Below are 22,975 nucleotides of genomic sequence, written 5' to 3'. Positions count from 1 at the left end.
TGTAATTTTACTGATAATTTCAAGAACCAGTAAAACCACTTTTCTATTTTTGTTACATTTTAAGCATTTACATCCAACAGGTTGTCTATTCTTCGAACATCCTATTGTGGGTTTTTTTCCTTTTTCACCTAGTACCTCAGTCAGATAGTGCAAGGCCTTGCTCAAGATGCCCCCCTATTTGTGCCATACACAATGACATTTTCAACAGCTGCACTGGCTGCAACATACTCGGAAATACCAGTCATTACTGAAAGCTTTCTCTTCACAGGACAGACGTGGTAAGTGCTTTTCCCAACATGAGGTTTCAGAAAGCCAGCAGGAAGAAAATGGCACTGCTTTCTTTTGTAAGCAATTTGTATTGGAAAAGTGACTGAAAGCTCTGTCAGGGACGCTGAAAAGGTCACATGTGATTGCTCTTCCAAGAGTGAGGCTCTGTAGTCAGTTTTTGAGGTTCTCAGACCAGGAGAGCTGGACAGACTCAGATCCCAGCACACTGAAAACTGAATAAAGACCTGAACAGACATGCAATGAGGAAATTCAAGCCATGTATGTCCACAAGACATTAATGTGCAACTTAAACTGAGCTTCTACACCCAATACCGAGGGCCTTGGCCATGGTACAAACAGCCAAGGTGGTGTAAGCTTCAGGAGACGTGCAAAGCAGCAATGACCACTGCCAAAAGGTATCACAGATGAAAAAAGGTTTTGGAGAACACCAATGGCAAAGAGCAAAACTGCTTCTGTAAATAGGTATTGCTTTCTGTACTTAGAATTAATCTCTGCATCTTTGAATGTCTGCACTCCCGAGGCTTTTAATTTATAAATGAAGTAAATGACTAGAAGAAAATCTCCAGGTAGTTTTTAGCAATAATGTAAGTCTGAGAAAAAGAAACCAGTTCCATTACTAAGTGCTAAACTGTCCCTTTTTTGTGATGGACCAAAATCCAAAGTAAACACTTCCCTGAAATCTTTAAAGCTCTTCAAAAGCTGGGAAAAAAAATCATTTTACAGATTTTGAAATACAAACAGAATATGAAATGAGAAAGTAAAATACCTCACAATGATCACCATACTCCCATTTCCCTTCTGTTTAGAATATCTGTGACATTTGTAATGCATGTATAGATTTTGGTACATATTTGTTTAGCCCTGAATGTCAAAATCCATTGAGTTGACAGGCAGGGAAGCTGATAATGACACATACAGTATTAATAAGGAGGACACTGATTCAATATATTGGTAAATGGTGAGGCTTGAATAGTAATTGATGTACCATTGCACAGGAATGAGTTAAAAAAGGACAGAGCATGAAAAGCTCTTGCTCTCTTAGTTCTGACAGGTCCTGGGAACCAAACACACCAGTGACCAGCCAGGGAACCCAGGCAGCATTCAGACCACCAGGAATTTCTGAAGAAGCATTCTGTTCTAAAGCATAAGTTCTAACTCACAGTCTGGGTCCTGCAAAAACTACTGCTTTTCAATGTTAGGAACATGTTCTGTCCTAAGATGTACTGGAATATGACATAAAACTTTTAAGAATTTACCACTATTAGAAAAGCTTTACAACTACTGCAATATACAATTATCTATTATATGAAAAATGAGCAACAATGGGCAGAATTTTCAATAGCGGAAAGATAACTTGTATCTAAATTTGGAAGTCAGGTGTTTGAGAAAATACTACTGTCTGCTGATAAAGTGGGGGTTCAAATGGGGTGTGATAATATTGTCAACAAAACCAAGCAAAATGCTGTCTCCTAAGAAGGCTGCTTAGAATTTACCTGCTAGTTAAAACCGGAGACCTCAGGTGTGTGCAAAGTGAAATGTAAGTGTCATGGAGCTCAACAACTGACTACAAATGTAACATATTGTACCTTGCCTTTTTTCTACTTGTACTTTGGTGAATATTTTGAATTGGTTTTCATACTGGAAAGCACATCCACTTCAAGGGTCAGTTGAAAGATTAGATCAACATCAGGAAATAGGATGTCTACTAAAAGCAGAAACAGCAGCTGAACTTACTCACACCCAGCACATACTTGCCCTAAAGCACTCCAAAACACCATCTGAAAGGGAGTTACTGCTGTTCTGGATGTGAAAATAGGTGGAGAAGGCCTTAGAACTGGCTGCTTTCATGTTAGTCACTCAGCACTTCACTGAGGCTAAATTGATCTTTCTTTGATGAAGCATCACAGTGCAGAAAAAAAATTGAGAGTAGCATAGGAAATGTTGCTCTGAACAGCTTCATATCAAATTAAAATAGATCAGCTTCCTGTTAAAATGGCTACTTCATTTTGCACATTCGTGTGGCTTCAACACTGGAAGCCACTGTGGGAGCAGAAAAATGCTGCTTTCAGGTCTCTTTTGGGCAGGAACATATAGAAGAGCTAATAGTCAAATAAATCTGATCTCCCCTGCCAAGAAAACCCAAGGAATGCCATCCCTGTGCGCTGCAGGAACAGTTTTAACAAAAACCCAGCAAAAAAGTCCAGTCATTTTTGACCCATATAACAACAAGTCAAAGAGCACTCATGTGCTCACAAGTCACGCTGGAAGCACAAGACTTTAAATTTCTTCAAAGCCAAAGAATAAATACAACACACCGGCCTTACCAAGATCAGCTGGAGAACTGCAAGATGAATGTTTTATGCTCACAGGCTTATCTCTCTCTGCCATAGCCAGAGTTAAATTTCAAGTGAAATTGTCTAATCAATTTTAAAGCAGTTACAAGACTTCTGCAGCTGAGCCAAAATGCTGGCAAATGGGTAACAAACCAATTTTATTTATATGCACATAGACACACTTAATTTAGTATCCTCATTATATCTTCTACTTACATAAATTATCTCTGAATGGGAAAAAAAAAGGCAGAAAATTCTCATTGAGCATTCATGGCTTTCATCTGTCACCACTGGAAACAAATGATAAGACTTGGAAATTGGTAAGTCCACACCAAAAATGTCTGGAAAATTATTATTTTTTTTTTAATTTGCCTCGTCACTCAAAAGAAATGGAACCATGACATCTGTAGCAGTGGAAGGATGGTGAAAAAGAACCTTAACACAACCTCTCATTGCTGGATACCAAGCATTCACAATCACCAATTTTTTATCATTCTACAATACTTGACCATATTTTTTCCTTAGTTCTAAAAATGCAGAACATCACAGCAGGGCAAGGGAGTATGTGCCTACTGGTTTTTCATTTCACAGACAAACTGATTATGTTATTCACAAAAGAAATCCTGAAAGGGCTGATTTGTAATCCACCCCATAAGCATACTTTCAGCTCACAGAAGTGAGTTTTATAAAACTAGACCGATAAAATAATACATTTCTGGGTTCCTGTGACCTTGCTTATGGAAGTTTTGACTCTGATATTACCTTGGCAAATACATTCCTGCTATTAAGCACCAACAATGGAAGCAGTATGCTCTCCATGTAATGAAGATAAAGACTCCCTACACACACATTTGTATTCCCCACAGTTTGAATGTAATTCATTGTTTAGAAACGTTAAAAAGACAGGTTCAGCTCGAAGGCTCTGCACCAGACATGCTGCAGTAGAATTTCAAAGTATTCAGAACTCATGGATTTGCATTCAGCAAACCAATTCCCTCCCTCTTTGCCATAATTCCATCCATAACACTGCTATGCCACCTTTCACAGCGTTAACTGTGGAGCTGGCTGCACTACGAGAGGATGGAAAATCATCCAGCAATCAAGAACCAAATCCTCAGAAAACAGAACCTGCAAAGCACTGCTTACAATGACATCCATTGACAGGGAAAAACCCTCAGATATTGCTTGTACTCAGTGTGAAGTAAACTCGTTAAATTCTCATTCAACTGCAGTGATGCCCTTCAAAGCTGGAGAAATTAAAAGAAGGCAGGGCCAGGTGAAATCCTTTTCTCCACTGGAGCCATGAAAGCATCCCTTCAGTAACCGTGGATGACAAAATAGAGTTGTAAAATATTACTGTTTAACTGCAATTTAGACCTAGATACTAGGAGGAGTGATCAGCAAAGTAATTTGGAAAGCTTCTCAGATTGCTATCTTCCCTTCAGGGGATTTAGAATCAACCAATTCCGCTGTTTATCCAATATCTGGACAAAAATTATGCATTCATTTTACACTGAAAAAATGTAAATATCTAAACACATTTTGGAATAAAGGTGTGTGTGGGGGGGGTGTCTGAACTATCCCTCAACCAAATTCAGAGCTGTGCTAAGTATTGGTGGAAAGTTCCACATCCCTGAAGTGCATGTGCGTTATATCACAGAGCCCAAACATGTCAGGAGAACAACCAACAGAAAAGAGAAAAAAAGAGATAAAATGGTTTTTCCTTGCACTACTTTAAAATCTCTTGTCAGCTGTGTTTCCTGCTAAGGCTTTGTCCTTCTGTCCCTCAAGATGCAAATTACATCAGCTTAATGAAGTGTAACTTACGGTTTTATTTAAACCTATTATGAACCCTCCTCAAGATGTATAAAATAGATTTCCCTCTTTTGGCGTCACCCTGGAAAATCTCCAGTTGTATGGACAAAGACAAATCATCTGGTTCTAAGTTTCTTTGCACTAAGGGATAAATCTTCAGTGCCTTTAGAGCCATGTTGTGGGAAACATGGACTTGTGATGCTTTTGGAGCAGACATTCAGAAATCACTATTATGCTGCCAACACCATTGCCAAGGATCTTTGAAAACACGTTCCCAAAGGATTTGTAAAAAAACATTGAGGCATTTTGGGCTGTCAGTTTGTACTTTGTGAATCTCAAGCTTGTTCTTTCATTTGAAATGATTGCTATTAAGAAGTTTCTTTATCTGAGGATGAAAGTCTTTGCTTTCAATATGGTCTAGATTTAAAACAAAACACAGCACAAACAGTGGAAGGCTTGTTAGTGATGGCTATTTCCAGTTACAACCCTGTCTTTCCCAGCTGGAAGTTACACTGAAACATCCCAAGAGCTCAGTAGTCTGGCTACCACACTCTCAGCTGAGGGGCTGACAGCTAAGTACTTGGGGACAGCAGTTTCCTTGACTTTGATTTCACAGTGATATGCAAAAACCTCAGTTTAATTTGCCAGAGGACAAACATGCAATCAGAGATTTTAAATAAACATAATGTTAAAAGTCATGGAATCTAATGTTTCCCAAAGAATTTAATTGAAAATACAGAAATGTCACTACTCATTATAGTCAAGGTACTCATTTAAGGCTCAATTAGAACTTGGTAGATGAACAGCAAAGTACATAATGGGTCCTGCTCAAATGCTGACTGAAGGCTGGCTCTTCTCTGAATTTACCTCTAGCAGCAGCAAAGGAGAAAGCAGTTCAAGACACTTGCAAAAAATGAGATCTTTTGATGCTTATATGATGAAAAAGGGCTTTGTGATGGGAAAAAGAGTGATGGAAAGCTAGGTGATACAAAATATATATTTTAGGGGAACTACATAGACAATAAAGAAAGGTAAGCATGTGTAACATTCCAAGCTTCCAAAGAACCTCCACCTCTAACACTGACCTGTGTCCCAGGATCAAAAGTTTGCTACAAAAAAGAAAGCTCAGATTCAGCAGTAATTGCTCCATTCATCCAAACTGTGTGTCTGTGCTAAAGCACCTCAGATCAGCCTCTAGGTTGCTGCAATCTTTTATGGCAGGTAAGACATCCCGAAGCTGCAGAACAAACTGGGAAAGAGAAATGTACAGGAAAATCCTGGTGATATCCCACAGACAGCAACTGGGAGGCAAGTCGGTGGAACTGTTGTCATGCCACTTCTGTGTCACCACAATATTCTCCTACACTGATTTAATTTCATGTGGTTCACACAGTTTGGTTCAATCCTCTGGCTGCTGTCACGCACAAGAGAGTGCACTAAGTGCTGCTGTGTCTCTAGGAACACACACAAGATATTAAGCTCTGCAGGTACTTCTGTGAGGCATCAGCTCCATGAAAACCCAGGAATTTGATAAGGGAAATGTGGCTCAGGTTTGTGAGCCAGAAATAACCAAGGCGAGACTGTACCCACACAGCACAAAATTAAAAGCTCACACTGGATCCTTAATGCATTCTGGGAAGAGATCTGAAAATGTGGATGGGGATTTGCGTTTTTGAGACCCCAAAAGATCAGAATTACATCATATGCAGATACTAACAGCACATGTAAAAGACACGTTAAAGCCAAACAAAATTTTATAATATAAATCACATTTTTTAAAAAAAAAATTCACCTTGTTCAGATCTCAAAATACATGTAGTAGGGAAATTGGAAAATGTTTTTCTCAAGTTAATATTTTCAATACCAGGAGAGACATAAGCTATGATCTTTTGAAGTAAAAATGTTTGATGAGAGGGGATCAACTTCATAAGAGCACATAGGTAGCATGACATAAGAAATCCTCTTACTGGATATGGATACTAACAACTAAGAACAACTCCTTTACAAATAGTAACTCTCTTAAAAAGAACAGAAACAGCCTTACACCTTCTCAAACAGGAGAATTTCTACCTTTCCGTGTCTTGATAATTCAGCTGAGAGGTTGTATATCAGATTGATAAAGGTAAAATATTATGTTTGTTGCTATAGAAATCAGATATAGACTGACAATACTTGAGTGCTGTAATTGAGACTGAATTCTCCAACTTACTGAGAAAGTATTTCATTTCCTCAAAAATTCAATAGGAGGGAGAAAACTTTGTTCTGTATAACCATCAAAAGTGACAGGGAAGTGCCAGGAAATTACATATTAGCTGCATATTTGAAATTTAACTAAGCAAAAACACAATATCATATTTTTCTCCCGAGCTCTGAAATGAAAGGGTTCCTGTCCAACTGCTAGCTAATTAAAATTGTTTTACAGAGTCAGGACAATATGTCCCTACCAAGCAAGTAATTAACCTGAATACCAAGAATTTCAATGTTCACTGCAACACCTTGCTCAAGAGAGACAATGAAATACAAAGACAACAACATTCAAAAAATTATCAAATCAAGGCTGTTGTTCGTTAGGCCATGTAAGTGGCACTTCTCTAGGACAGCTATTTTATTTCCAGGTCCAACTTGCTAGCCATAACCACAGAAGGAACATTTATGTTTTACTTGTGCTTCTTTTCATGTATAAAAAAATGAGTGAGGAGTCTCAGGCTCTTTAATCTCAGACTCTTAAATGCTTCTCTCTCCTCTCCCCCAGAATCCTGGTAAACTACCTCCCAATATAGATTTTCATATTTATATAAGCATATTTAAGAATATTTTCTAAGCAAGTATCCTTTTAAAACCAATTCCTAAATTAGATAAAGAGGGAATGCCTGACTCTAGAAATCCTGTTAGAGAGATAAACCCCTCTAAATCTTTTCCTTATTTGCTCCCCTGATCTGATACTACTGTTGTGCAGTTTCTAGTAAGAAATGTGCACTTTGTCCAAATTTTTTAAAAAATAGTTTCAGAAATAAAGCATTACTTAACTATAATATGTAAATTATATTTACTGAGTGGTTTTGAAATGTTCATATACATTCAGATTCTCTTGTTAGTTGGTTTTAACTCAAGGATTAATTTAGCTGTTTCCTGCTAATCTAGGACATTGACTTCAGAAGGAATATTCCACATGGCAAAACAAAGAGAACACAGCTAGGCTCTGGGAGCACAATCATACCTTCAGTAGTTGCCATCTTCTTCAGCAGGGAATGCACCCCAAAGTGTGTCCACACAAATAAAGCACTGAGCAATCTCCAGCTTGTTTCTGTACTGAAGAATTTGTCTCAGTCTCATACAAAGGACTCGATTTTCCCTGTGTCTCACACGGGGGATAAACGTACTCCACAAGTGCTGCCATGATTCAAATCAGGAGCAGTATCTCGACTGTGCCACTGACTGGGAGAAACGTGCAGGCTCGGAGTTCCCAGGGAGCAGCATCCTGCTCCCTCCAGCCTCGTCTCTCACTGCCAGCTCCGGGCTGAGACCTGTTCTGTGTCAGCAGGACGGCTCAGAGGTGCAGCACAGCAGCTGCAGGACAGGGCAGGACCAAGGGAAAGCTTCCAGCACAGGCTGGAAGTTCTGGCATTTGCTTCAATACCAACCCAACTGAGATGCTCGTTTGGCCTTGAACCAAAGCAGGTGGGACCTCGGGGGCTTCGGTTCCTTGGCTGTGGATGTTTTCCACTCACACCACAAGGCAAGAGCGGCACACCTGACACACCTGACAGTGAGCAGAGGCAAGCAGAGTTACCCTGGTATATTTTGGAATATGACTGTGCTATCAGAATTGTAGGGCTTTGGTTTACAGCTCAGTCATTCTCTCAGTGGGCACTGAACCCAACATTATGTTCAGCAGAAAATTAGGTATATCTTTACAGAGAAGGTTACTATAATAAGTAAGCAGAAATTAAGTTATAACATTCCTGTGGAATACAAATTTTGGCATAGATACAAAATTCTCAAGTCTGGATTCGTTGATACATATGTACTCCTAAGTTAAAGATAAGAAAGCCCAAATATCTCTTCAATATGACAGTAGAAACAGTAACAAGAAAAAAAGCCAAGAACAACATTCACTCCAGCAATAAGACCACAGATATCTGTGGAATTATACCTGAAATAAACCTTTTACTATGCTAAGAAAGAAGAAAATATTGACAAAACCCACCAGCCCTGGGCAGTGAGTCTCCTCAGTCTTCTCAGGCTCACTTTCCATTCAGTGAAGAAAGGCAATTTGCTAGAAGGGATTATCTGAGTACCCACAGTTATGTCTCACATTTAACTTTGCCCTGGAGGAATCTAATTCTTTTTAGACACTAGAGAGGAAAGTCATAGAAGTTAAGAGTAAGATGAAGTTACACTTTGTAATTATTTCCTAAATTACATTTGTCAATTCTACTGATTCTCATGATGCAACAGCAACTTCTGATAATTTGCAAGATTCCAGCCAAAAAGAAAAAAGAAAAAGAACATGGGAGGGAAAAGTACATTTTACACTGCAGGCAGTTTCTGGACTCCATAGCAAAGAAATCTACATTTCACTAACTCAGAAATATCCTCTGGACTGATACTTTAAAAGGGATAAACTTTTAAAGAATAATTTCTCTGGATTTCTGTGTCAAATATATCCAAGTTTAGCACTTATCTCCACAATATTTTTTCTGAAAGCACTAATAGGATCAAAATTCTCAGAACCATTTCAGCTTGAATGTGGATGAATTTATAACTTGCTAACTGCAGTTATAGCTAAATTATTTAATAACTGTAATTCATTTTAATTAAAATAAATAATGCATTTAATTGCATCATTAAACTAATTCCTCAAAATAATTGTTTCCTCTCTTGCTATTACCATACAGAAAATTCAGATATATCACTGTAAGCTGCACTCTCTTGTTATCAGACAACTGGTCCAAATCAGTGACAATTTTTTCTTTGATTTTTGACCTATCCTTACTTGAAGTAAAAATTTAAGTAACATTTGTTAATATCTTAAGAAGTACCTAAATGGTTTAGAAGAGTCTTACTGAAATCAACAGGATTTAAGTCAAGTCGCTCAAGAACTTCTAAAAATGTGACTGCAACGACACACACAAGTTTCACAAACCCAAAGCGTAAAACAAAACCTGACTGCAAATCTGATCAATGACTAAATTGGCAAGGCTGACCTTATTCTTTCACTAAGATTTAATTCTTATTTGGTATCCTGACATCTTGGAAGTATTTAATATTTATACCTTACTCATTCAAAACTAAACCACATTTCCAGAAAGTCAATAGCAGCCAAAACCCTCGACTGAGTACTAAAATGGAAATAGATGCAAGTCTCTGTTGATACAATTACCTTTTTAGGGTCCCCATTACTCCTTATGGATATTTTTGGGAGGAATATTTTTATGAAAACTGGATGCCTCTATGCTTTGATAGAGTACTTGGTGTTCCACAGGGCTGGGCCACTACTTACCCCATTTTTCCTCTTTCTTTTTGCAATTTTATTACACGAAAATGTTAACTCAGTGAAATGTGAAGCTAAACACAGACGTGCACACAAAATTTCATTCTTGCTGTGTTAAAAATATATGAAGAAAATATGAAAAAGGAGGACCTTCATTTTCAGATGAAAATATGCAACTGGAAGGTTGTGAATAATCATGTAGGTACACATTTCTTCAGTAAGGACTAGGAAAACTGTAAGACTAAAAAACCACCTAGCCTAGAAGATTAAATTGACTTACTTGCTATCACGCCTACTTTTCCCCTTGTCTAAGATGCAGTTCTACTGATCCTACCATGCTCTGAGGACTGACCAAATCCTTGTGGGACAGAGCAGAGAAGTGGTGGGATCTCCTTTTGTGGCTCATGAATATCAAAACCAAGTAAGCTGAGTTGGCCAGATAAGCTGAGACTGAGTGCAAACACCACCACCAAACATCAGCATCTTGCTCCTCATCCTGAGCGACCCACCTATGCAAAACAACTCACACCAACACACTGTTCCCACTGAAGTTCTCAGACTGCTTCTACTACAGACATGGCTTTTATTTTTTTACTGAACCTTGTCAGGTTGAAGCTAAACAAGCTCCTCTGCAACCTTCTGTGGAATGAGAATTGCAGGGTGGCAAAAATAGCTGCAGCTGCACTACAGCTCCTACTGGCACACCAATGGTTTTCATGGCTCCGACCGCCAGAGCCAGGGAAGGGCAATTCAGTCTTCTGGAAATCAAACAGGACATTATCATAGACCACAAACATTAAGTCACCACAGTATTTACTACTAATTAAATGCTCCCATTTTGTTCAGCACAGCAAGCTTGCAGCACATGGGTGGTAAGTGGCTCTTCTCAGCATGTGTTGGCTACAAGATACATTTGAAAAACAAATTTTAATTAAAATGTGCATTTCTCAGCTGCTGAAGGGGAAGGAAGGTAACAAGGGATGCAAAACACTCTAAACCATCTTCTAGCTTAATTTAAATGCCATTTAAAAACTAAAATGAACTTTGCAGCCTCTGACATATACTAGAATTTGTGCATATTGCATACCTTCAGTTATACAGAATTCCAGATTTTGGAAGCAAATAACTAGATCAGAAACACTACTATAAAAGCAGAACAATCTATGGCATGTACTTCATTCATTTAGCAGAAGCCTGAGCTATCAGGTATCTCTGCATCCTTATGAAATGCTGACCATCCTTCAGACTGCACTCGGACCCATTTTGTGGTGTATTTTTGGAAGGATCCTATCTCAGTGGTGTTCTGCTGGAAAACTGGGAGTGACATTTTTCAGCAGACTCCCACTCTGTTGATTACTAAAGGGGCAGATATTGAAGCAGGAAGGGATGTGGAGCTTCTTATGGGATGAGGTTTTTCTCTTCTGCTGAATAAAAAGTACAGCTGCCTCCGAGACTATGGAATTGCCTACGTCTCCAAGACTAACAACAAAGGAAAAGAGATCTCATAGATGAAGGCAGTGACTGTATGACCCCAGACAAGTTGCTTGGGGCCAGATTCCAATCCAAGTTACACTGCTCTGGGTCACTGGCCTAATTGCTCCAACACTCTTCTAACAGTGTAACTGAGGCAAAGCACTGCCTTTAATTTTCTACTGCTTTTAATATTAACTGTATATTAGAGAAGGCCTTAGCTATATGTTAGAGTGGCCTTTCATGATTTGTGCTTTCGCATGTCACTAAACAAAAGAGAAAAACAAACAAACAAACACTTCCATTTCTGTTTATTATGAAACTCACACTCAAACTGGTTTACCTCGTTCTTCCTTGGCTGGCAGCAACTTGTGCCATTTATTGCAGCTGTGCCTTAATCACAACCAAAAATGTGTTCTCTCCTTCAAGTTAAGTCATGTGAGTTCAAACCTAGCAAGAGGAGGCAGCCCTGTATTCACATGGGCTTTAACGTGACGTGCCAGCTCGCCTGAAAACTGCAACCGCCTTGATCACACAGGGATTTTTTTCATTTAAAACCCTCTTCCTTTCAACAAAGGGAAGCCTGGACAGAAAGGCAAAACTCATCACTTGAAGGGCAACAGAGAGAACTCAAGGCTGGGGAACACAGTTTTACTTTCCCTGAGAAAGTAGGGTGCTCAGCATGAGAGGGCTTTTGTACCTCCCTGGATGCCCTGGCAGTCTGCAGCATGAATGAGCATTTCTCTACTTCAGCACACTGGTAATTGCTGTGTGCTTTTCACACAGATCTCTTGTAAGGAATGGCATTTGGCTCAGGTTTACACCAGTTTGTGCTTTCTAACTGTGATTTGAAACGTATTACATATTCACAATAGTTCAGGAAATTCTACTTTGTAACTTGTACTGGTTTTTTTGGTTTTTTTTACATTTAAATTGGATGCAGGTTTCAGACTTTCTCCTAGGCCCTAAGAAATAAAAGATATAGGGGTTTTGAGAGCCTTTTTTGGCAGGAGTTGTTCTGTTTTGTTTCATTTTTAGATGGTTTCCTAGGGCAACCAAACACTGTCATGGGCTTCAGATGCAGGTCTGCCACTGGTTGACTGTTACTAACTTTTGAACCTCAGAGAAGAGCAGAGAGCTCACAGATAACTTAGGTTGCTGCCAGTTTTGTTAAGGTAGGCAAGCCTGCAGAAATGAGAGAGGATCCTGTTAAATACTCCCTTATCAAGAGGAAGGCTACAATGAGTTCGAGCTTTTCACAGTTACTAGAATGAAAAAAACGACACAGTTATGAACACTGTAGTCAAAAGAAATCTTTCAGCAAAGTTTTCATCACGCTGGAATTCACTCCTTACTCAGACAAGGTGTAGCATATAGACTGTGTGGGGTTATTAAAAGTCTCGAGCCTAGCTCGTCATGCTTCTTTCCTGATGGCATTTGTGACAGCTCTCTCATGCAGGTTATGTAATGAAGATTGTCTAATGAGAAGGAGAAAACTCAAAGGGAAGTTTTGATGGGATTAAGTTAAAAGAAACCTACAATTATGAACCATCAGATTCAAATCCATGGTCCTCGATAATTGCAGAATTACTTTTTTAAAAAAGCACAGCTCAGTTGGATACTTTAAATAGTTTCCATTACAAATTCTTATGCAGTCTTATCCCACAGGCTATCAAACACCAATTGGATTGCAACAAGTGACCAATCATGACCATGGCAAGACAAAAATTGATCAGCTATAGAGCAATAGCTGCACAGTCTTCTACAAATTCACTATGTCAAACAAGTCCCCTCGAGTATGTTACTTAAAAAGAATTCATATTTAGATTAGTTTTTCATCTTTGGGATTTAGAGCATTTAAAAGCATCTCAAGGAATGCTTTCCAGTTCCCACTCCCTGCTATATGAGCTACTCTAACAAGCATACTAAGATATACTGAAGAATTTAGTTTCCCTGTGTGGCTTCCATCTCAAGCACACTTGCACTAGGGCTGACAGCCCCGCTGGCCAGCTGAGGGGGTTCCCTGATGGTTTGCTCAAGGAAGTGACCCAGAAACCAGCTGAGAATTACACAATATACAAAAACAGAAGAAGGAGAATCACTATTTTTTCGCATATAGGTTCTGATTCTGTCTTCCCTGCACTTGTAGAGTTATGAGAAAGTACACAGTACTGGACATGCTTCTGTCACAGAGGTCATGCTGGGACACCTGATGTGTCACAAAACCTGAAATTAAACTCTCATGCTCTAGACAGGCTGCTGATCTCTGCACATCAGATATGATTGAAGAACTCCATGCTACCTAAACAGAGTGACAAAGTGAAGTACAGAAGCAACATATTCAATGTGTTGGGGTTCCAACCCTGGGACAAAGTACTTCACAGATAAAGGAAACAAAGAAATGTACCTGGAGTTTCAAGTGCCTCCATCTCAGGGGAAAGAGAAGGTAACCTCTACCCACGGGCAGAGGTGAGACAATTCCAATAAATGGCACGTGAAGTCTTACTGTTCAAGTCTGTCCTTTCATGAAGGGTAAGGTGGTGGCTGTGTCATCAGAGCCCAGGTAACACTGGCTAGAATTCCAGTATGTTCCACACAAGAGGGACAAAACTTCCATGTGATCTAATGGATTCAGTGAGCAGACAGGGGATTTTCAGTTCCTCTCATCAGAGATATGTCTTGAAATTACACTGAAAGTGTAAAGGCTAGAAATTCATCAGAAGCCACATGTTTACTTCTGAACATTTATATTAAATTACCAGCATAAATTCCATCATAAAAGTGTAAATGCATAATACTTACTTCATGTCATCAAATGGACCTTAGTAGCATCAAAATACAATCTGCTGCACATCTTGTTCTTAATTTTATCCCTTCCTTTATATAAACTCATGTATAATTTCCCTTTACATAAGTTGGATTAAAAGGAGCAATGGCACAGCATGAATCACTCCATGGATACTTGTACACTAGTACTTACAGCTGGCCAAGATTGAAAGGGCCTTTTAACATCTTTTTATCCTGCTCATTTTGAAGTCCAAATGCCTTCAACTCTGAGTACACATAGAAATGAACAGTAAAAAATCACCCTGAATAATCTTTTGAGAATGTTATTTCTAGCCCATAACTAAAGATGGATTAAATCCAGACAAACTGCAGCTTAGAAAGAAAAATTCCAAATTAGATGCGTATCTGTATGAAATGAGATAGAACACACGCACCAAAAGCTAGGAAAATACAGTGGTTGTAAGATCTCAATCAAGTCACATTATGAATGCAAATTGGTTTTTTACACAAAGTCTTACTGAAGCCAGTGGAACAGCTCAGGGAAAAAATTTATGGGATGCTTCTGATGATTGCAATCTGAAGACTTACAACAGTGCAGGGATATACAAAGCTTAGTATGGGAATTCTTCAAACTACGCTTCTCTTGGAGCTGCCAGCTGTGTCTGACTTTCTCCAGTACTGGGGAAATAAACTCCAGACACCACTCCACACTTGGAACTAAGAAAGAGTGCAACTCTGGTAATACTTTCTGACTTTCTGTCACTCTGCAGGAATGAAAGAACAACACCGAACTAGTTTTAAGGTTTCCCGTTTTTGGCAGCAGCGAGAACTGTCAAGGCTCAGAGAAACTGTTGCAGGTTATAAAAACAGTACAGCTAATCATTGCTTTTGAAAACATCCACGCAAAACACCTTGTTCATTCAAGCGTAAATAAAACAAGAACACTCTGAAAACAATAAAATTGACTAATGATTCAACTACAAACCACTGTGAAAACTGATACAGCTACAAACACCAGCAACTCAGAATATTCTGTAACTTCTGTAACTACAAAGAATTCTAATCAAACCTTCTGTGCTGAGGGAAATATTTTCAAGGTCAAATAGAGGATGCTCCACTGTATAACAAAACTTACTGTGAGGAAGTGATCCTGGAGCAGAGCTTTCTTTAGTTCCAACACCATAAACATTGTATTTGTTCCTACCTTCCTATAGCAGTGACATATTTTATACAGGTATCTTGTACTGGCAATATCAGTACTAATTTTTCAGACATGTTTGCAAATTTTTGAAGAAAGTAGTCCGCAAGTAAAAGGGAACAGAAGACACAGTGTATGAGTGTGGGCTGTGCTCAGCCAGAATTAAATATAGCCCTCCAGGGCACAAAAAGCACGAAAGGCCAGGCATGCTGGCAGCCCGGAAGGTGCACCTACTGTACCGAGTGGACTAAGAAAAACAAACTCAGACATCTTTTTTGATCTTTAAAAGACCTTTACCTCCTCAACTGTGGTTAAAATACTGGCATTTACTTCAGCAGCACAGAGGGAACTGAAAACCGCCTTATTCAGAAAATCTGGGGCCTCCAAACCTGCCATTCAGAGGCCGTGAACAATAAAAGGTGGACAAAATTACAAGGAATGGGTAAAGGAGGAGATCTTTCCAGATTTTAGGCGGGGGGGAAATGGAAAACTAATGAGGCAGAGAAGTCCCAGAACGAAAAGCCAAGGTCAGGAAGACAGGCTTCAGCAAGCCTTCAGAGACAGTTGAGCATAACAGTGCCTGACTGGAACCCATTCCAAAATGAATGATGAAACACAAGAGAACTCTATTTAAATAAGAATGTGACAGAGTCACTCCTCAACACACCTTACATGAACCAGGAACCTCACTGGAAAGCTGATGTAAAGGCTGAAATGGCTTTACTGGGCACTCTGATCTAGATTCTACAGTCATAACTGCAGGGGAAATTTGGAGATGTGAGCTCAGAACGCTGCTTACCAGAGGTGGTAGAGCCACCAGATTAGTAGGCTGAAAAGGGAGTTGCTAGTAAAACAGAAATTTCTAGTTTAAGATGGAAGATGAAAGAGTTGAAGAGGATAGTAATGGTTTAACTCTTCCTTAATAAAAACAATATAAAAATAAAATGCAAAAAAAAGAGCTTTTGTCTTTGCGATTTGCATAAGATGTATGAAACTTTAAGTGAGGGGTTGGCTTGGCATTGCTGCTTCTCAAATGCTAGAGGCAGAATTTCTCTTCTCTAAATGATTCCTCCTGTACTTACTGGGAACTATTGATCTGCAGGCTAAACAATGGCTGACAGGGCTAAACAATGACATACAGCAAAACAGGTGAGCAGTTTGGGTGCCCACTGGCTTACCAGAGAGCCTGTGCCTAGTTTCAGGCTGTGTAAGTGTCTTTATGACTGATCTGTAAAGAGAGATCACATTTAGCTATTGCAGACAACATTAAAATAGAAGGAGCTGCAAGAGAAGCATGGGCAGGAAGTGCTAAAATGGATTTTGTTATGGAATAAATAAAAGAAGATATCTGGGAACTATAATCTAAAAAAAAAACCACAAAGAAGAAGAGACATACATAGGAGACAGTAATGATTTAAATGCTTTAATTATAACAATGAGTAGAAATTAACTATAAAACCTACATCATATATTTGAGTTTCAACCTATCAATACCAGGGAATAGCACTGAGAGAGAACAGTAGGTGAATCTGGCATAATTACACATCAAACATTTTAGTTGTTTTATAAAAGATCTAGCAGAGTTTCAGTGAAAAATAACTGAATGAAAAGGGGCACAAATAGAATACCAGGCAAGATTTAAATAGCTAATAATATGTAACTTGGTCATTGCCAGACAAAATAGCTTACAATCAATTATGCAGATTTGAGTGTCATAAAGCTCTAAAAGAAGATGAGAAGGAAGAATGGAAAATAACTCCAAAAATGAATGAATATAAAGGAAGAATGTGGATGACTACATTTCTTGACACTGGGATGTTGAATAGCCAGTTTCCAGCAAAGCCTCTCTAGTTGGTGACATCATTGCTTATGATATAAAACAAGACAAGATAAAATACACCCAATGGTGAGCTGAAGGGAATGACAGGCAAATCATTAGTTTTCTTCTCTTCCACAATTCTAAAGATCATTTATAGAAGACTTGTTGCTTGGCTCCATTTAGTATTTTCCTGTGTTCTAATGGTAAGGAATATCACATGTGAAATCTTAGTCTCTGGCAAGAACGTAAATCTAAAACCATAATAAGTATTTTTCTTTGCAACAGGAGAGCTTTTGAAGTGATGCACTAGATTTTAGCTCCTACCTGAAGCTGCATTATTGCTTGTCACAAAAAACCCGACCTAACAAAAAACCCACAATCATCACTCTTTTCAAGTTCTGCCAGGTTAGACATGATTCTATGGAATAAATGCATTTCTTAGTTGAGCATTGCACCACTCAAACTCTAAAAAAATGATACAGTTGGCATTTTGAAGAGAGTGAATTTAAATCTCCAAAGTTGTAGTTGGAGAGAAGAATAAAAACAGCAATAAACATAACTGAATTTTGTGTCCTATCAAAATATCACAGATACAGCACCTCTCCATTATGCTGGATACAAAAATATGAATTGTTTATTCCTGTGCTCAGGAAGTCTCATAGTTTTTTAAAAAAACAAACAACAATGCAAAAACAACCATTCAGGACACTAAGAATTACTGTGAAATTTGGGTCTCTCAGTTGTCCTTCATGTGGGATTCTACTCAGACATTCGATTTTTCCCCATCTCTCAGATGTACATGATAACCTTTCAGAAATAGGAGTCATACTGCTCCATGATGCCAAAAAGGGGATTGGAAAAATGCATCCAGAGCCTGGATGATGCCACTTCATCCCTTCTATTTGAAAAGCAAATGTGTACACAATATGGCCATGAAAGCCCCAATTAATGAACTCTAGAAAAATCTTTCTGAATGCTCCAATAAATCCAGCATAATAATAAACTCCTGAAATAAATTAGAAAGCATGAGACATGCTTAAGTAACATGGAAAGCCAAAGATGCAAGTTGTTTACATAAAACAGAGATGACATCTTAGCTTGTATGATGTAATGCTTTTATACAGGCCTGGTAGACTAAACAGTTTTGATGGTGCCAAGTGTTTGGAAGGTGATGAAAATGACTGGAATTGGCCAAGACACCAATTCCAGCTCTGATCCCGATGCCCAAACACTATCTTCAAATACATGAAGACCGAAAAAACCTTTAAAAGCACTTTAGAGAGATTGTATAGTTCAAGCCATCAATAGATGGAAACTGCCCGAATGAAGCAGACTTAAATTGGACACTTTGTTCAGATTATGATATAGTCTTTAACTGCATGATTACATACTAATTTTTCCACATAAATCTAGACTCATTCAGCATACATAATGAATAGTGCCTACATAATGAACTATTTTTCTTGTAGCAGCTATTTGCTGTTGTTCAGTGTGTAGTCTCAGGACTTATTTGCTACACATTATTCATCCTCTGCTCTGAAGACAAAATTATGAATTTCATCATGGGTTTTTTCCATGCACCTCATGGGTTTTTCCAGGCTACTACAGTGTCTGGCTGCTTAACAAACATTCATTAGTTTATTTAGAAAACATCTCTGTGAGGGGAGGCAATAATACTGTTTCCATTTTACATATGGAAAACTGATGCACAGAGGAGTTAAAATATAGTTTCTAACTTGAAGTGCCTATTTAAGGTGGTGAACATTTCTCTTCTCAAAGCATTTAGTACCGTGCTTTGTATTTTCAAAGTCCTGCTCCCACGGAAGTCAGGAGAAGCTGTTGACTCCCAGTACCCCTGGAGCCCTGATACCATGGTACCATTCTTTGCTGGCAAATGAACAAGGAGAATTTGCTGTCCTGGGGTTGGTGTGGCTTTGAAAGCTGGCACGTGCTGATACACACTGACCTTTCCCTGGTGGTCACACCAAAACACGGCCTCTTCTGCCCTGTTCCTGTCCCACCCCTTCTTCTACTCCCCAGTCACACTTCAGAAGTCCTGCTCCTCATTCCTAAGGCTGTCCTTTCAGTCCCAGTCTCTTTGCTCAGCACGTCCTAGTTCCATTCCTTTACTCCTCAGCTCTGCAGACCAAAATGTCCAGTTCCCCCTCTCCACATTCTTGTACTTTTTGTCTCTTCTTTGCACGCAGGTCTCCAGGTTTACTCTTCATAGGTTCCCCATCCTCATTCTTCAAACTAATCTACCCTGGGTGAACACCTCCTCATTTTCCTCCCCAGTTTTACTTCCCTGGGCACGCTGCCTGAACTTGGATTGTCTCCCTCGCTCATTCATCTTCTTTTCCTGTTTTCATTCAGGGTTATTTTGACCACTTCTGCCTTCCCATCTAATCTAATCACCAGCTTGTAAATCTTTCCTGTTCTTCCACCCTTGACCAGCCACTGCCTCAAGTCTATCAGCACCTTCAGGGCCAGTTTTCTTGCCCCACTCCCCAGTCCGTGCCTCCCAAGGTCCAACATCCTCTCTGAAGGTTTGTTTCTCTGCTCTTCTTTCTGCATTTTCAGAGGTGTCTTCTGCTTTCCATCTGTCTGTTCCAACTGTGGGAGCACGGGAAGTGTGTGACAGCGTCACTGCTCTCACCCTGGCAGGACCCCAGCAGCCAAAGTGCATCATCTGTAGGGGGAGTGCTGCACAACCACAATGTGGAGCTTCAGGAAATTCAGCTGCTCACATCTAAGGCTGCTGTACCAAGCCTGTGAAAAGCACAGGGTTTTTTCCCAAGGCTTATGATTTTCTGACTGTGTTCTCATAGAATTGGCCTGCTCGTGACACAAAGGGCATCCATCCATCTACTAAAGGTTTAATCCCTAGGTGGGGCTAATACAAATTTTATAAAAAGGTCACCAGGATTTTCAGCACAAAGGAAACATTCATTCTACCCTGAGTTTGCAAAAATATGGCTACAGTGTTCAAATATGGTAAAGGAAAATAACAAATGTTTTTTCCTACACACAGGGTGAGTTAAGGAGAGTTCTAAAGAACTACATGTTGGATTGTGCAACAGACTAATACTGAGCTGTGCTATCAGACCCACCTAAGAGAATAAGAACAAATAATGCAAGATACATTTGTAAATAACAGAGTATGCAAAAAATAAGAGCTCATAATTGGCTTTATAATATTGTGTTCACTTTAAATCTTATCAGGAGTTTTTATCTAAAAAAAAAATCTCCAAAATGCATACATTTGTAATCTTTTAACATTTGTAAATTTTTAAATGGTCTTAATTCATTAAGAGAGATGACAATGCTTACAAGAACAACACTTAAAAAAAACCCTCTAAAAATAGAGCAACTGTTGTGATATTATTAATTGCTCACTCCTGTTCAGAGATTTGCGGCTCCTGCATATACCTACATAGGATGAATAATCCAGTTTTCTGAATACAAAATGTCTTAATACTAATTCTCCCATCTCAGAAAGCAAGAATAACGATTTGCTATCTACATGATTTTTCCATTATTGTTTATGTTTATGCTGCAGCATTGAGCATTGCTTGCAATTCCAAACTAAGTGTGCTGCAGAGTTTTTCATAGTTGGATGTGTAATGTTACAATTTCTCTGGTTGCCTTTACAGTTACTGCAGCTTAAAGACCAAGGACATTTTCAGAATATGAAAATCTAGCATATTTTTAATTCACTGTGGGTAACGTAGTGATATGTATCACAAAACTTTGATTAACCTCAGTGATGTCAATCACCTTCCCCAACTTCATCTTTTGCAACAAAGATACCTTAAAATAAATTGCGAGTGTTTATAATATTAATGTACCCACGTACACAACCAGGGACATAAATGTATCGCATAGGCGCTTATCCAGAAGGATTAATGCCTTAACCTTTGCTTCCTTGTTTCTGTGTTCCCACTAAAACAGCTTCTTGATACAGAAGTGCCACCTGTAGGAAATCCTGAAGTATGCTCAGGTGCAGCCCTGTGCCAGTGGAGGCACTGAGCCGACTCCTACATCCCCAAGGTAGGGGCCGCCTTCGGAAATCCAACCATGTACTGGGGAAGCAACGACCCTGTGTGATGCTGGATTGCTTCAGGAGGGTTAGCTTGCAAAGCCACATCCACAGAAAAACTGTGGTTTTCCACAGAAGCCTAATCAAAAAGAAACCATTTGCTTGCCTGTGTGACATTATTTCACAGAAATCAAGCAGTCCTTAACTAGAGTATGTGGAACCAAATAGAGTTTTCAATGATTGACATGGAGTACTTCACTGCAATTACTTAGGGTACACAAATATGAAGGATTGCATAATTTATCTATTTTTATTTATCTCTAGTATTAATAAAAAGATATATAAGCGAAAAAGTGTTTTAACAAAAGAGCACTCTAACCTCCACTACTATAAACATAGTCCAGTTTCCTGTGGCAGTGAGTTAGGCATGAATGAATGGAAGTGCATATTATACCTTAATTCAGACATTAAAAAAAAAAAAAATCAAAGAATTTCTAATGTAGCTATAAAAATAATAACTGAGACTTTTCAATGCCTTGTCATTTTCCTTAGTATTTTAAGAAAAATAAAGAGCTTCCAAAAATTCAGCTTTTTAAACATTGTCTGTCTAAAAAAAGGGAAGTATTCGATAATAATTTGCAAAAAAATAACAGAGAAAGCTGGTCTGACTCCTTCTGTAACCATCACCTTCAACAGTTATGCTCCAAAAATATACTCACACGAGGAAATAGTTTCATGAATTCAGCTGTACCAATCACTGATACAGTATCTCCATTCCTTGGTGCATTTACCAGGTAATAAATTCCACACCCAAAGCACATTTTGCATCCAAAAAACGACAAGTTATTTTCAATACTTCGATGCGAAATGACGAGATAGGAATCATCTGGTATGTGAACACAAATTCTATGCCACTCTACAAGAATATATTTTTTCATTGTTTGACAGTCAGTGACTCTGTTTAGTTTTGTCAGCCACAGTTGTGTACAAACGACACGACTGTTGTACCCCAGTCAGCCGTCAGTGTTGCTTCGAGCACGTACCACTTGTTTTGGCTCTCCCTCGTCACCACCTGACATTTATCTGCTTGCTTCGACACACAGTCTTTAATATCCGCACCTGCAACTCTAAAGCCAAACTTGACGGTCTCGCTGCGCCTTCCGAGGCACGGACGGGCGGGCGGGCGGACAGACGGACTGCCACTGTCCCCAGGGCACTGCGGTCTCCCGCGGCTGTGCGGGCGCCAGGCGCGGCGCGGCAGGGAAGGCGGGCAGGGATGGCGGGCAGGGAACACGGGCAGGGAAGGAAGGCGGCAGGGCCCGGGGCTCGGCGCTCCCGGGCCCGCCGGGCGGTGCTGTCCGCGGTGCTGAACCATCTCCCTCTCCCTGCCTCCCCCCGAGCCCCATCTTGCGAGCCCCAGCTCGCTCCACTCGCCGCCTCATCGCTCGCACAAGCGACCGGCAACAAGTCTGGCCGCTTGCCCACGCCAGGCGGCACATCCGCCCGTGTATCCTAAACACGGGAATTGCCCTACAATACAAAGGAGTTTGGAGACGGCGGGCAACAAAACCCCACCAGGGCCACCGGCCCGTCCCCCCAGCTCCGGACTCTCCGCAGCGCGGGCTCTGGCTCTCCTGGCTGCCTCTCCCAGAACAAGCCCCAGCGTCCATTCCTGGCAGGGGCAGGGTTGTGCAGCAGGCTCGCCCGGGGTAATCGCACTGCAACGCCAGGC

At 39.7% G+C, this 22,975-nt stretch overlaps 1 protein-coding gene across 4 annotated transcripts in view; it reads right to left on the bottom strand.

Annotated features, from left to right (window-relative positions):
- PHYHIPL (phytanoyl-CoA 2-hydroxylase interacting protein like) overlaps nt 1–22,975 on the bottom strand; it is a 137,942-nt gene that overhangs the window by 11,949 nt on the left and 103,018 nt on the right. The window lies entirely within an intron of this gene.

The sequence above is a fragment of the Manacus candei genome, unplaced genomic scaffold (assembly GCF_025592945.1).
Source record: "Manacus candei isolate 608988 ecotype Guabito, Panama unplaced genomic scaffold, ASM2559294v1 h1tg000050l, whole genome shotgun sequence".
NCBI classification, from domain to species: domain Eukaryota; kingdom Metazoa; phylum Chordata; class Aves; order Passeriformes; family Pipridae; genus Manacus; species Manacus candei.
Note: the sequence above shows the minus strand (reverse complement) of the source record. Positions and strands in the feature narration are given on the sequence as shown.